Below are 16541 nucleotides of genomic sequence, written 5' to 3' on the forward strand. Positions count from 1 at the left end.
TACATGGCTATATAAATATATATATATATATATTACATCAATTCCCATCAATTCCCATTATTAAAGTGGCTGGAGTTGAGTCCGTGTGTTGGCAGAAGCCACTCAATTTTAGTGGTGTCTGTTTAACAGTCTGATGGCCTTGAGATAGAAGCTGTTTTTCAGCCTCTCGGTCCCTGCTTTGATGCACCTGTACTGACCTCGCCTTCTAGATGATAGCGGGGTGAACAGGCAGTGGCTTGGGTGGTTGTTGTCCTTGATGATCTTTATGGCCTTCCTGTGACATCGGGTGGTGTAGGTGTCCTGGAGGGCAGGTCATTTGCCCCCGGTGATGCGTTGTGCAGACCTCACTACCCTCTGGAGAGCCTTGCGGTTGTGGGCGGAGCAGTTGCCGTATCAGGCGGTGATACAGCCCGACAGGATGCTCTCGATTGTGCATCTGTAGAAGTTTGTGAGTGCTTTTGGTGACAAGCCGAATTTCTTCAGCCTCCTGAGGCCTTTTTCACAACGCTGTCTGTGTGGGTGGACCAATTCAGTTTGTCCGCGATGTGTACGCAGAGGAACTTAAAACTTACTACCCTCTCCACTACTGTCCCATCGATGTGGATAGGGGGGTGCTCCCTCTGCTGTTTCTTGAAGTCCACAATCATCTCCTTTGTTTTTCTGACGTTGAGTGTGAGGTTATTTTCCTGACACCACACTCAGAGGGCCCTCACCTCCTCCCTGTAGGCAGTCTCGTCGTTGTTGGTAATCAAGCCTACCACTGTAGTGTCGTCCACAAACTTGATGATTGAGTTGGAGGCGTGCATGGCCACACAGTCATGGGTGAACAGGGAGTACAGGAAAGGGCCCAGAACGCACCCTTTTGGGGCCCCAGTGTTGAGGGTCAGTGGGGTGGAGATGTTGTTACCTACCCTCACCACCTGGGGGCTGCCCGTCAGGAAGTCCAGTACCCAGTTGCACAGGGCGGGGTCGAGACCCAGGGTCTCGAGCTTGATGACGAGTTTGGAGGGCACTATGGTGTTAAATGCTGAGCTGTAGTCGATGAACAGCATTCTCACATAGGTATTCCTCTTGTCCAGATGGGTTAGGGCAGTGTGCAGTGTGGTTGAGATTGCATCGTCTGTGGACCTATTTGGGCGCTAAGCAAATTGGAGTGGGTCTAGGGTGTCAGGTAGGGTGGAGGTGATATGGTCCTTGACTAGTCTCTCAAAGCACTTCATGATGACGGAAGTGAGTGCTACAGGGAGGTAGTCGTTTCGTTCAGTTACCTTAGCTTTCTTGGGAACAAGGACAATGGTGGCCCTCTTGAATCATTTGGGAACAGCAGACTGGGATAAGGATTGATTGAATATGTCTGTAAACACACCAGCCAGCTGGTCTGCGCATGCTCGGAGGACGCGACTGGGGATGCCGTCTGGGCCTGCAGCCTTAACACGTTTAAATGTTTTTCTCACGTCGGCTGCAGTGAAGGAAAGTCTGCAGGTTTTGGTTGCGGGCCGTGTCAGTGGCACTGTAAAAGTTATTTAGTCTGCCTGGGTGCAAGACATGCTGGTCCGTGATGGGGCTGGTTTTCTTTTTGTAATCCGTGATTGACTGTAGACCCTGCCACATACCTCTTGTGTCTGAGCCGTTAAATTGTGACTCTACTTTGTCTCTATACTGAGGCTTAGCTTGTTTGATTGCCTTTCGGAGGGAATAAACTACCTTTCCCTGGTTAAAAGCAGTGGTTTGCGCTTTCAGTTTCACGCGAATGCTGCCATCAATCCACGGTTTCTGGTTTGGGAATGTTTTACATCGTTGCTATGGGAACAGTCCGCGTGATCGAAGCAGTCTTGAAGCGTGGAATGAGATTGGTCGGACCAGCGTTGAACAGACCTGAGCGCGGGAGCTTCTTGTTTTAGTTTCTGTCTGTAGGCATGGAGCAACAAAATGGAGTCATGGTCAGCTTTTCTGAAAGGAGGGCGGGGGAGGGCTTTATATGCGTAGCGGAAGTTAGAATAGCAATGATCCAAGGTTTTACCAGCCCTGGTTGCGTAACCGATATGCTGATACAATTTAGGGAGTCTTGTTTTCAGATTAGCCTTGTTAAAATCCCCAGCTACAATGAATGCAGCCTCAGGATATGTGGTTACCAGTTTGCAAAGAGTCAAATAAAGTTCGTTCAGGGCCATCGATGTGTCTGCTTGGGGGGGGGGGGGGAATATATACGGCTGTGATTATAATCGAAGAGAATTTCCTTGGTAGATAATGCGGACGACATTTTATTGTGAGGAATTCTAAGTCAGGTGAACAGAAGGACGTGAGTTCCTGTATGTTGTTGTGACCACACCATGTCTCGTTAACCATAAGGCATACGCCCCCGCCCCTCTTCTTACCAGAAAGATGTTTGTTTCTGTCGGCGCGATGCGTGAAGAAACCAGCTGGCTGCACCGATTCCGTTAGCGTCTCTCGAGTGAGCCATGTTTCCGTGAAGCAAAGAATGTTACAGTCTCTTATGTCTCTCTGGAATGCTACCCTTGCTCGGATTTCATCAACCTTGTTGTCAAGAGACTGGACATTGGCCAGTAATATGCTAGGGAGTGTTGGGTAGGCTAGAGTACCAGGAGTGTTGTATAGAGTACCAGGAGTGTTGTATAGAGTACCAGGAGTGTTGTATGGGATAGAGTACCAGGAGTGTTGTATAGAGTACCAGGAGTGTTGTATAGAGTACCAGGAGTGTTGTATAGAGTACCAGGGTGTTGTATAGAGTACCAGGAGTGTTGTATAGGGTAGAGTACCAGGAGTGTTGTATAAGGTAGAGTACCAGGAGTGTTGTATAGAGTACCAGGAGTGTTGTATAGGGTAGAGTACCAGGAGTGTTGTGTAGGGTAGAGTATCAGGAGTGTTGGGTAGGGTAGAGTACCAGGAGTGTTGTATAGAGTATCAGGAGTGTTGGGTAGGGTACCAGGAGTGTTGTATAAGGTAGAGTACCAGGAGTGTTGGGTAGGGTACCAGGAGTGTTGTATAAGGTAGAGTACCAGGAGTGTTGTATAAGGTAGAGTACCAGGAGTGTTGGGTAGGGTAGAATACCAGGAGTGTTGTATAGAGTATCAGGAGTGTTGGGTAGGGTACCAGGAGTGTTGTGTAGGGTAGAGTCCCAGGAGTGTTGGGTAGGATAGAGTACCAGGAGTGTTGGGTAGGATAGAGTATCAGGAGTGTTGGGTAGAGTACCAGGAGTGTTGGGTAGGGTAGAGTACCAGGAGTGTTGTATAGAGTATCAGGAGTGTTGGGTAGAGTACCAGGAGTGTTGGGTAGAGTAGAGTATCAGGAGTGTTGTATAGGGTAGAGTACCAGGAGTGTTGGGTAGGGTAGAGTACCAGGCAAGATGGTCTCTCATTCATACACTATGTATGTGGAAACCCCTTCAAGTGAGTGTATTCAGCTATTTCAGCCACACCTGTTACTGAGAGGTGTATTTTCATTTATTTTATTTAACTTTTATTTAACCAGGAAGGGCTCATTGAGATTTGAAATCTCTTTTTAAAGAGCGTCCTTTGACATTTGGAACAGTTAACAAGATAAAGTCCTGAGAACGAAGAGAGTACCCACCACATTTCTGAACAATAAAAATGGCCAAATAAAATGGTAGTAAACCCAAAATGGCTTAAATATAAATAAATATAAGTATACCAGTGACTGAGCCTACAATTGACTACAGAAGGCCAGCCAACCCTGGTATATAAAGTGCAGTAGTATAAGATTGCGCACACAGCCATGCAATCTCCATAGCATACATTGGAAGTAGAATGGCCATACTGAAGAGCTCAGTTTTTTTAAATGATAAAAAAAGTTTTACCTTTAATTATCGAGGCAAGTCAGTTAAGAACAAATTCTTATTTTCAATGATGGCCTAGGAACAGTGGGTTAACTGCCTGTTCAGGGGCAGAACGACCGATTTCTACAACATTTCGGTTACTAGTCCAACGCTCTAACCACTAGGCTACCTGCCGCCCCAGTGACATTCAATGTGGCACCATCATAGGATACCTCCTTTCCAACCAGTTAGATTGTGAAGTTTCTGCCCTGCTAGAGCTTCCTCGGTCAACTATAAGTGCTTTTATTGTGAAGTGGAAACTTCGAGGAGCAACAATGGCTCAGCTGCGAAGTGGTAGGCCACACAAGCTCACAGAACAGGACCGTGTAGCGAGTAAAAATCATCTGTCCTCGGTTGCAACACTCACTACCGAGTTCTAAACTGCCACTGGAAGCAACGTCAGCACAATACCTGTTCTTCGGGAGCTTCAAGAAATGGGTTTCCATGGCCGAGCAGCCTAAGATCACCATGCGCAATGACAAGCGTCGGCTGGAGTGGTGTAAAGCTCACTGCCACTGGACTCTGGAACAATGGAATCACTCTTCACCATCTGGCAGTCCGACGGATTCATCTGGGTTTGGCGGATACCAGGAGAACGCTACCTGCCCAAATACATAGGCCCTTTCCTGTTTCAGCATGACAATGCCCCCATGCAGAGAGAGAGGTCCATATAGAAATAGTTTGTCTAGATCGGTGTGGAAGACCTTGACTCTCCTTGCACAGAGCCCTGACCTCAATCCCATTGAACACCTTTGGGATTTATTGGAACACCGACTGTGAGCCAGGCCTAATCGCCTGAACATCAGTGCCCGACTTCACTAATGCTCTTGTGGCTGAATGGAAGCAAGTCCCTGCAGCAATATTCCAACATGTAGTGGAAAGCCTTCCCAGAAGAGTGGAGGCTGTTATAGCAGCAAAGGGGGGACCAACTCCATTTGATGCCCATGATTTTGTAATTAGATATTCGAACAGCACGAGTCCACATACTTTTGGTAATGTAGTGTACATGTCTTGTTGTGGACAAGACCCACCTGGCTCCCCTAACGGTAACCCCTCTAGTCAATATGCATATAATTGATGGAGCTAAAGGCTAGAGCTGCCACGTTCAAGGAGCATGACACTAATCTGGACGCTTATAAGAAATCCCGCTATGCCCTCCTACGTACCATCAAACAGACAAAGCGTCAATACAGGATGAAGATCGAATCCTACTACAGGATCGAATCCTCTGGCGCTCGTCAGATGTGGTATGGCTTACAAATGATCATGGATTACAAATGGAAACCGAGCCGATGCACTTTCTAATGAAGTCACTCACCGAATCAGCGTATTCGTGAATGCTGTTTTTGGACACAATGCGGAACATATCCCAGTCCACGTGATCGAAGCAGTCTTGAAGCGTGGAATAAGATTAGTCGGACCAGCGTTGAACAGACCTGAGCGCAGGAGTTTCTTGTTTTAGTTTCTGTCTGTAGGCTGGAAGCAACAAAATGGAGTCGTGGTCAGCTTTCCCGAAAGGAGGGCGGGGGAGGGCCTTATATGCGTCGCGGAAGTTACAATAATAATGATCTAGTATTTTACCAGCCCTGGTTGCACAATTGATATGCTGATACAATTTAGGGGGTCTTGTTTTCAGATTAGCCTTGTTAAAATCCCCAGCTACAATGAATGCATCCTCAGGATATGTGGTTTCCAGTTAACATAGAGTCAAATAAAGTTAGTTCAAGGCCATCGATGTGTCTGCTTGGGGGCGGGGGGGAATATATGCGGCTGTGATTATAATCGAAGAGAATTATCTTGGTAACACGTAAAAAAACGAAATACTGCATAGTTTCCTAGGAACGCAAAGCGAGGTGACCATCTCTGTCGGCGCCGGAAGTTCAATCAGCCGTGAGCTGCCCAGTGATATGGGCCTACCAGATTAGCTAAATGCCTTCTATGCTCGCTTCGAGGTAAGCAACACTGAACCATGCAGGAGAGCACCAGCTGTCTAGACGACTGTGTGATCACGCTCTTCACGGTGTCTTCACTGACATTTTCAACCTCTCCCTGATCCAGTCTGTAATACCTACATGTTTCAAGCAGACCACCATAGTCCCTGTACCCAAGAACGCCAAGGTAAACTACCTAAATGACTTCCACCCAGTAGGACTCATATCTGAAGCCATAAATTATTTTGAAAGGTTGGTCATGGCTCACGGTAACACCATCATCCTGGAAACCCTAGACTCACTCCAATTCGCATTCCGCCCCAACAGATCACACAATCTCTATTGCACTCCACCCTGCCCTTTCCCACCTAGACAAAATGAACACCTATGTGAAATGCTGTTCATTGACTACAGCTCATCACGAAGCTAATGACCCTAGGACTGCAACTGGTTCCTGGACTTCCTGACGGGCCGACCCCAGGTGGTGAGGGTAGGCAACACATCCACCACGCTGACCATCCCTCCTGTACTTCCTGTTCACCCACGACTGCATGGCCAAGCACGACTCCAACCCCATCAATAAGTTTGCAGACGGCACGATAGTGGTAGGCCTGATCACTGACAACGATGAGACAACCTATAGGGAGGAGGTCAGAGACCTGGCAGTGTGGTGCCAGGACAACAACCTCTTCCTCAACGTGAGTAAGACAAAGGAGTTGATCGTGGACTACAGGAAAAGGAGGGCCGAACACACCCCCATTTACATTGACAGGGCTCTAGTGGATCGTGTCGAGAGCGTCAAGTTCCTTCACTAAGGAACTATCATGGTCCAAGCACACCAAGACAGTAGTGAAGAGGGCACAAAAATGCACATTCCCCCTCAGAGATAGAGAGAGCGATATAGATAGATGACACTGACACATTGGAAAGAATTAACAGAAAAACAGAGCAAACTAGAATGCTATTTGGCCTTAAATAGAGAGTACACAGTGGCAGAAAACCTGAACACTGTGACTGATCCAAACTTAAGGAAAGCTTTGACTATGTACAGACTCAGTGAGCATAGCCTTGCTATTGAGAAAGGCCGCCGTAGGCAGACATGGCTCTCAAGAGAAGACAGGCTATGTGCTCACTGCCCACAAAATGAGGTGGAAACTGAGCTGCACTTCCTAACCTCCTGCCCAATGTATGACCATATTGGAGACGCATATTTCCCTCAGATTACACAGATCCACAAAGAATTCGAAAACAAATCCAATTTTGATAAACTCCCATATCTACTGGGTGAAATTCCACAGTGTGCCATCACAGCAGCAATATTTATGACCTGTTGCCACAAGAAAAGGGCAACCAGTGAAGAACAAACACCATTGTAAATACAACACATCTTAATGCTTATTTATTTTCCCTTGTAACAATGTACAAATGGTTAAAGTACACAACACTGTATATATATATATATCCCATATGAAACATATGCTTCTTCCATTCTGGATTACATTAACATCTGCATCAACAACGTCACCACCCATGAACTAATAAAGACCTTCCCCAACCAGAAGCCTTGAATGAACATAACCCTAACCCTAATATAACCCTAACCCTAACCATAATACAAGACAAATATAACCCTAACCATAGTATAACCCTAACCATAATACAAGACAAATATAACCCTAACCCTAATATAACCCTAACCATAATACAAAGACAAATATAACCCTAACCCTAATATAACCCTAACCATAATACAAGACGAATATAACCCTAACCATAATATAACCCTAACCATAATAGAAGACAAATATAACCCTAACCCTAACATAACCCTAACCCTAATATAACCCTAACCCTAATATAACCCAACCTTAACCCTAATATAACCCTACACATAATACAAGACAAATATAACATAACCCTAACCCTAATATAACCCTAACCATAATACAAGACAAATATAACCCTAACCATAGTATAACCCTAACCATAATACAAGACAAATATAACCCTAACCATAATACAAGACAAATATAACCCTAACCCTAATATAACCCTAACCATAATACAATACAAATATAACCCTAACCATAATATAACCCTAACCGTAATACAAGACAAATATAACCCTAACCCTAATATAACCCTAATATAACCCTAACCATAATACAAGACAAATATAACCCTAATATAACCCTAACCATAATACAAGACAAATATAACCCTAACCCTAACATAACCCTAACCCTAATATAACCCTAACCCTAATATAACCCTAACCATAATACAAGACAAATATAACCCTAACATAACCCTAACCCTAACATAACCCTAACCCTAATTTAACCCTAACCCTAATATAACCTAACCATAATACAAGACAAATATAACCCTAACCCTAACATAACCCTAATGTAACCCTAACCCCAATATAACCCTAACCCTAATATAACCCTTACATAACCCTAACCCTAATATAACCCTAACCCTAATATAACCCTAACCCTAATATAACCCTAACATAACCCTAACCATAATACAAGACAAATATAACCCTAACCCTAATATAACCCTAATTGAACCCTAACCCTAATATAACCCTAACCCTAATATAACCCTAATATAACCCTAACCCTAATATAACCCTAATATAACCCTAACATAATCCTAACTGTAATATAACCCTAACATAATCCTGATATAATCCTACCCCTAATATAACCCTAATATAACCCCAACCCGAACCCTCTAAAATAACCCTAACCCTAACATAACCCTAACCCTAACAAAACCCTAACATAGCCCTAACATAACCCTAACCCTAATATAACCCTAACAAAACCCTAATATAACCCTAACCCTAATATAACCCTAACCATAATATAACCCTAACCATAATACAAGACAAAATATAACCCTAACCATAGTATAACCCTAACCATAATACAAGACAAATATAACCCTAACCCTAATATAACCCTAACCATAATACAAGACGAATATAACCCTATCCCTAATATAACCCTAACCATAATACAAGACGAATATAACCCTAACCATAATATAACCCTAACCGTAATACAAGACAAATATAACCCTAACCCTAACATAACCCTAACCCTAATATAACCCTAACATAACCCTAATATAACCCTAACCATAATACAAGACAAATATAACCCTAACCCTAATATAACCCTAACATAACCCTAACCCTAACATAACCCTAACTCTAATATAACCCTAACCATAATACAAGACAAATAACCCTAGCCCTAACATAACCCTAACCCTAATATAACCCTAACATAACCCTAATATAACCCTAACCATAATACAAGACAAATATAACCCTAACCCTAACATAACCCTAACCCTAATATAACCCTAACCCTAATATAACCCTAACCATAATACAAGACGAATATAACCCTATCCCTAAAATAACCCTAACCCTAATATAACCCTAACATAACCCTAATATAACCCTAACCATAATACAAGACAAATATAACCCTAACCCTAATATAACCCTAACATAACCCTAACCCTAACATAACCCTAACTCTAATATAACCCTAACCATAATACAAGACAAATATAACCCTAACCCTAACATAACCCTAACCATAATACAAGACAAATAACCCTAGCCCTAACATAACCCTAACCCTAATATAACCCTAACATAACCCTAATATAACCCTAACCATAATACAAGACAAATATAACCCTAACCGTAATATAACCCTAACCCTAACATAACCCTAACATAACCCTAACCCTAATATAACCCTAACCCTAATATAACCCTAACCATAATACAAGACAAATATAAACCTAACCCTAACATAAGCCTAACCATAATACAAGACAAATAACCCTAGCCCTAATATAACCCTAACCCCAATATAACCCTAACCCTAATATAACCCTAATATAACCCTAACCCTAATATAACCCTAACCATAATACAAGACAAATATAACCCTAACCCTAACATAACCCTAACCCTAATATAACCCTAATATAAGCCTAACATAACCCTAACCCTAATATAACCCTAACCCTAACCATAATACAAGACAAATATAACCCTAACCATAGTATAACCCTAACCATAATACAAGACAAATATAACCCTAACCCTAATATAACCCTAACCATAATACAAGACAAATATAACCCTAACCCTAATATAACCCTAACCATAATACAAGACAAATATAACCCTAACCATAATATAACCCTAACCATAATAGAAGACAAATATAACCCTAACCCTAACATAACCCTAACCCTAATATAACCCTAACATAACCCTAACCATAATACAAGACAAATATAACCCTAACATAACCCTAACCCTAATATAACCCTAACATAACCCTAACCATAATACAAGACAAACATAACCCTAACCCTAATATATCCCTAACATAACCCTAACCCTAACATAACCCTAATATAACCCTAACCCTAATATAACCCTAACCCTAATATAACCCAACCCTAACCCTAATATAACCCTAAACATAATACAAGACAAATATAACCCTAACATAACCCTAACCATAATACAAGACAAATATAACCCTAACCATAGTATAACCCTAACCTTAATACAAGACAAATATAACCCTAACCCTAATATAACCCTAACCATAATACAAGACAAATATAACCCTAACCCTAATATAACCCTAACCATAATACAAGACAAATATAACCCTAACCATAATATAACCCTAACCGTAATACAAGACAAATATAACCCTAACATAACCCTAACCATAATACAAGACAAATATAACCCTAACCCTAACATAACCCTAACCCTAATCCTAATATAACCCTAACCCTAACCCTAATATAACCCTAACCATAATACAAGACAAATATAACCCTAACATAACCCTAACCCTAATTTAACCCTAACCCTAATATAACCTAACCATAATACAAGACAAATATAACCCTAACATAACCCTAATGTAACCCTAACCCTAATATAACCCTTACATAACCCTAACCCTAATATAACCCTAACTCTAATAGAACCCTAACCATAATTCAAGACAAATATAACCCTAACCCTAATATAACCCTAATTGAACCCTAACCCTAATATAACCCTAACCCTAATATAACCCTAACATAACCCTAACATAACCCTGATATAACCCTAACCCTAATATAACCCTAACAAAACCCTAACATAACCCTAACAAAACCCTAATATAACCCTAACCCTAATATAACCCTAACCATAATTCAAGCCTAATATAACCCTCCTGTTCCTCTAATAAGGGTTAACACTAACCCTAACCCTAATATAACCCTAAAATAACTTAATTTAACCCTAACATAAACCTAATATCAAATCATATTCTATTGGTCACATACACATATTTAACAGATGTTATTGCGTGTGTAGCGAAATGCTTGTGTTCCTTGCTCCAACACTGCAGTAGTTTAACATAATAAATGGCAACAACATCTCCTCCCCGCTGATACTCAACACTGGGGCCCCACAAGGGTGCGTTCTGAGCCCTCTCCTGTACTCCCTGTTCACCCACGACTGCGTGGCCACGCACGCCTCCAACTCAATCATCAAGTTTGCGGACGACACAACAGTGGTAGGCTTGATTACCAACAACGACGAGGCGGCCTACAGGGAGGAGGTGAGGGCCCTCGGAGTGTGGTGTCAGGAAAATAACCTCACACTCAACGTCAACAAAACTAAGGAGATGATTGTGGACTTCAGGAAACAGCAGAGGGAACACCCCCCTATCCACATCGATGGAACAGTAGTGGAGAGGGTAGCAAGTTTTAAGTTCCTCGGCATACACATCACAGACAAACTGAATTGGTCCACTCACACAGACAGCATCGTGAAGAAGGCGCAGCAGCGCCTCTTCAACCTCAGGAGGCTGAAGAAATTCGGCTTGTCATCAAAAGCACTCACAAACTTCTACAGATGCACAATCGAGAGCATCCTGGCGGGCTGTATCACCGCCTGGTACGGCAACTGCTCCGCCCTCAACCGTAAGGCTCTCCAGAGGGTAGTGAGGTCTGCACAACGCATCACCGGGGGCAAACTACCTGCCCTCCAGGACACCTACACCACCCGATGTTACAGGAAGGCCATAAAGATCATCAAGGACATCAACCACCCGAACCACTGCCTGTTCACCCCGCTATCATCCAGAAGGCGAGGTCAGTACAGGTGCATCAAAGCTGGGACCGAGAGACTGAAAAACAGCTTCTATCTCAAGGCCATCAGACTGTTAAACAGCCACCACTAACATTGAGTGGCTGCTGCCAACACACTGACACTGACTCAACTCCAGCCACTTTAATAATGGGAATTGATGTAAATATATCACTAGCCACTTTAAACAATGCTACCTTATATAATGTTACTTACCCTACATTATTCATCTCATATGCATACGTATATACTGTACTCTATATCATCGACTGCATCCTTATGTAATACATGTATCACTAGCCACTTTAACTATGCCACTTTGTTTACATACTCATCTCATATGTATATACTGTACTCGATACCATCTACTGTATCTTGCCTATGCTGCCCTGTACCATCACTCATTCATATATCCTTATGTACATATTCTTTACCCCCTTACACTGTGTATAAGACAGTAGTTTTGGAATTGTTAGTTAGATTACTTGTTGGTTATTACTGCATTGTCGGACCTAGAAGCACAAGCATTTCGCTACACTCGCATTAACATCTGCTAACCATGTGTATGTGACAAATGAAATTTGATTTGATTTGATTTATCCACCGGATGTGTACCAAACTCACTAAAAGTGGCAGTAATAAAGCCTCTCTTGAAAAAGCCAAACCTTGACCCAGAAAATATAAAAAACTATCGGCCTATATCGAATCTTCCATTCCTCTCAAAAATTTTAGAAAAGGCTGTTGCGCTGCAACTCACTGCCTTCCTGAAGACAAACAATGTATACGAAATGCTTCAGTCTGGATTTAGACCCCATCATAGCACTGAGACTGCACTTGTGAAGGTGGTAAATGACCTTTTAATGACATCAGACCGAGGCTCTGCATCTGTCTTTGTGCTCCTAGACCTTAGTGCTGCTTTTGATACCATCAATCACCACATTATTTTGGAGAGATTGGAAACCCAAATTGGTCTACACGGACAAGTTCTGGCCTGGTTTAGATCTTATCTGTCGGAAAGATATCAGTTTGTCTCTGTGAATGGTTGACAAATCAACTGTAAATGTCGCTGTTCCTCAAGGTTCCGTTTTAGGACCACTATTGTTTTCGCTATATATTTTACCTCTTGGGGATGTCATTCAAAAACATAATGTTAACTTTCACTGCTATGCGGATGACACACAGCTGTACATTTCAATGAAACATGGTGAAGCCCCAAAATTTCCCTCGCTAGAAGCCTGTGTTTCAGACAATAAGGAAGTGGATGGCTTCAAACGTTCTACTTTTAAACTCGGAAAAAACAGAGATGCTTGTCCTAGGTCCCAAGAAACAAAGAGATCTTCTGCTGAATCTGACAATTAATCTTAATGGTTGTACAGTCGTCTCAAATAAAACTGTGAAGGACCTCTGCGTTACTCTGGACCCTGATCTCTCTTTTGACAAACATATCAAGACTGTTTCAAGGACAGCTTTTTTCCATCCACGTAACATTGCAAAAACCAGAAACTTTCTGTCCAAAAATGATGCAGAAAAATTAATCCATGCTTTTGTCACTTCTAGGTTAGACTACTGCAATGCTCTACTTTCCGGCTACCCGGATAAAGCACTAAATAGACTTCAGTTAGTGTTAAACACAGCTGCTAGAATCCTGACTAGAACCAAAAGATTTGATCATATAACTCAAGTGCTAGCCTCCCTACACTGGCTTCCTGTCAAGGCAAGGGCTGATTTCAAGGTTTTACTGCTAACCTACAAAGCATTACATGGGCTTGCTCCTACCTATCTCTCTGATTTGGTCCTGCCGTACATACCTACACGTACGCTACGGTCACAAGACGCAGGCCTCCTAATTGTCCCTAGAATTTCTATGCAAACAGCTGGAGGCAGGGCTTTCTCCTGTAGAGCTCCATTTTTATGGAACGGTCTGCCTACCCATGTCAGAGACGCAAACTCGGTCTCAACCTTTAAGTCTTTACTGAAGACTCATCTCTTCAGTGGGTCATATGATTGAGTGTAGTCTGGCCCAGGAGCGTGAAGGTGAACGGAAAGGCTCTGGAGCAACGAACCGCCCTTGCTGTCTCTGTCTGGCCGGTTCCCCTCTTTCCACTGGGATTCTCTGCCTCTAACCCTATTACAGGGGCTGAGTCACTGGCTTACTGGGGCTCTTTCATGCCGTCCCTAGGAGGGGTGCGTCACTTGAGTGGGTTGAGTCACTGATGTGATCTTCCTGTTTGGGTTGGCGCCCCCCCCCCCTTGGGTTGTGCCGTGGCGGAGATCTTTGTGGGCTATACTCGGCCTTGTCTCAGGATGGTAAGTTGGTGGTTGAAGATATCCCTCTAGTGGTGTGGGGGCTGTGCTTTGGCAAAGTGGGTGGGGTTATATCCTTTCTGTTTGGCCCTGTCCGGGGGTATCATCGGATGGGGCTACAGTGTCTCCTGACCCCTCCTGTCTCAGCCTCCAGTATTTATGCTGCAGTAGTTTATGTGTCGGGGGGCTAGGGTCAGTTTGTTATATCTGGAGTACTTCTCCTGTCTTATCCGGTGTCCTGTGTGAATTTAATTATCTCTTTCTCTCTTTCTTTCTCTCTCTTGGAGGACCTGAGCCCTAGGACCATGCCTCAGGACTACCTGGCATGATGACTCCTTGCTGTCCCCAGTTCACCTGGCCATGCTGCTGCTCCAGTTTCAACTGTTCTGCCTTATTATTATTCGACCATGCTGGTCATTTATGAACATTTGAACATCTTGGCCATGTTCTGTTATAATCTCCACCCGGCACAGCCGGAAGAGGACTGGCCACCCCTCATAACCTGGTTCCTCTCTAGGTTTCTTCCTAGGTTTTGGCCTTTCTAGGGAGTTTTTCCTAGCCAACGTGCTTCAACACCTGCATTGCTTACGGTTTGGGGTATTAGGCCGGGTTTCTGTACAGCACTTTGAGATATCAGCTGATGTACGGAGGGCTATATAAATAAATTTGGTTTGATTTGATATAACAATTCACATACAATACACACATCTAAAAGTAAAGTAATGGAATTAAGAAATATATACATATTAGGATGAGCAATGTCGGAGTGGCATTGACTAGAATACAGTAGAATAGAATACAGTATTTACATATGAGATGAGTAAAGCAGTATGTAAACATTATTAAAGTGACCAGTGATTCCATGTCTATGTATATATGGCAGCAGCCTCTAAGGTGCAGGGTTCAGTAGCCGGGTGGTAGCCGGCTAGTCTGATGGCCTTGAGATAGAAACTGTTTTTCAGTCTCTCGGTCACAGCTACGATGCACCTGTACTGACCTCGCCTTCTGGATGGTAGTGGTGTGAACAGGGAGTGGCTCGGGTGGTTGATGTCCTTGATGATCTCTTTGGCCTTCCTGGGACATCGTGTGCTGTAGGTGTCCTGTAGGGCGGGTAGTTTGCCCCCGGTAATGCGTTGTGCAGACCTCACTACCCTCTGGAGAGCCTTACGGTTGCGGGTGGTGCTGTTGCCGTACCAGGCGGTAATACAGCCCGACAGGATGCTTTCAATTGTGCATCTGTAAAAATTTGTGAAGGTTTTAAGTGACAAGTCAAATATCTTTAGCCTCCTGAGGTTGAAGAGGCTCTGTTGCGCCTTCTTCACCACACTGGATGTGTGGGTGGTCCATTTCAATTTGTCAGTGATGTGTATGCCAAGGATTTTGAAGCTTTCCACCTTCTAAACTGCAGTCTTGTCAATGTAGATAGGGGAGTGCACCCTCTGCTGTTTCCTGAAATCCACAATCATCTAGTTTTTTGTTGACATTGAGTGTGAGGTTATTTACCTGACGCCACACTCCCAGAGCCCTCACCTCCTCCCTGTAGGCTGTCTCCTCATCGTTGGTAATCAAGCCTACTACTGTTGTGTCGTCTGCATTTAACACCATAGGGTACCATGGTGTTGAATGCTGAGCTATCGTCAATAAACAGCATTCTTACATAGGTATTCCTCTGGTCCAGATGGGATAGGGCAGTGTGCAGAGTAACGGTGATTGCGTCGCCTGTGGATCTATTGGGGCTATTAAGTTCAGTTACATTTGCCTTCTTGGGTACAGGAACAATGGTGGCCATCTTGAAGCAAGTGGGGACAGCAGACTGGGATGGGGAGAGATTGAATATGCCCGTAAACACACCAGCCAGCTGGTCTGCGCATGCTCTGAGGACGCGGCTAGGGATGCTGTCTGGGCCAGCAGCCTTGCGAGGGTTAACTTAAGGTATAGGGGGCAGCATTTTCACTTTTGGATAAATAGCGTGCCCAATTTCAACTTCCTGCTACTCATGCCAAGAATATAAGATATGCATAGTATTAGTAGATTTGGATGGGAAACACTCTGAAGTTTCTAAATCTGTTAGAATCATGTCTGTGAGTATAACAGAATTTATGTAGCAGGCAAAACCCAGAGGACTAACCAGACTTTTTTGTCGGTCTGTTCATTAGAGTTCTCATTGGCAAATTATATTTCTTAGGAACTTCTTTTCAGTTCCTACCGCTTCCACTGGATGTCACCAGTCTTTGGAATATGG

General features: G+C 43.3%; 1 protein-coding gene across 4 annotated transcripts in view; it reads right to left on the reverse strand.

The window, feature by feature from the left end:
* pparg (peroxisome proliferator-activated receptor gamma) overlaps positions 1-16541 on the reverse strand; it is a 147230-nt gene that overhangs the window by 13218 nt on the left and 117471 nt on the right. Inside the window, exon 8 of one of the 4 annotated variants that reach the window (XR_010459913.1) lies at positions 15297-15535. The exons of the other annotated variants lie outside the window; for them this stretch is intronic. The gene's annotated coding sequence lies outside the window, so the exon portion shown is untranslated. The remainder of the gene's footprint in view (positions 1-15296; positions 15536-16541) is intronic. 4 annotated transcript variants of the gene reach the window in all.

The sequence above is a fragment of the Oncorhynchus nerka genome, linkage group LG2 (assembly GCF_034236695.1).
Source record: "Oncorhynchus nerka isolate Pitt River linkage group LG2, Oner_Uvic_2.0, whole genome shotgun sequence".
Lineage (NCBI taxonomy): Eukaryota > Metazoa > Chordata > Actinopteri > Salmoniformes > Salmonidae > Oncorhynchus > Oncorhynchus nerka.